The sequence below is a fragment of the Penaeus monodon genome, chromosome 32, assembly GCF_015228065.2.
Source record: "Penaeus monodon isolate SGIC_2016 chromosome 32, NSTDA_Pmon_1, whole genome shotgun sequence".
In the NCBI taxonomy this organism is placed as follows: Eukaryota; Metazoa; Arthropoda; class Malacostraca; order Decapoda; family Penaeidae; genus Penaeus; species Penaeus monodon.
The window spans coordinates 7,167,176-7,167,467 of NC_051417.1; the positions used below are offsets into that span (position 1 = coordinate 7,167,176).

At 42.5% G+C, this 292-nt stretch overlaps 1 protein-coding gene across 1 annotated transcript in view; it reads left to right on the forward strand.

The window, feature by feature from the left end:
* LOC119593530 (myosin-2 heavy chain, non muscle-like) overlaps positions 1–292 on the forward strand; it is a 15,436-nt gene that overhangs the window by 837 nt on the left and 14,307 nt on the right. The window lies entirely within an intron of this gene.

Sequence of the window (292 nt, forward strand, 5' to 3'; positions counted from 1 at the left end):
CTACAGTAGACCAGGCCCAGACACGCCAGCGGCGAGGAAAGTCCAGTTCAGAAATAGCTATTTTGTTGCAAGTGACCTTTGACCGTTGACCTCTCGCTTGTTATTTTGCCTGATTTTTTTTTCTGTTGTTGTTTTCTTTTGTTCTTCTGTAGTCTCTGAACTGGGCAAAGGGAACCCGTTTCTGAAGGAGCTTTTTCTAGGAAAAAATGCATGAAGCGGGAAGGCAATCAGGATCGGGAATCATTTCTATTTTGTTTCGCGTATTATAGAGCTGTATTTCTGGTATGGTATA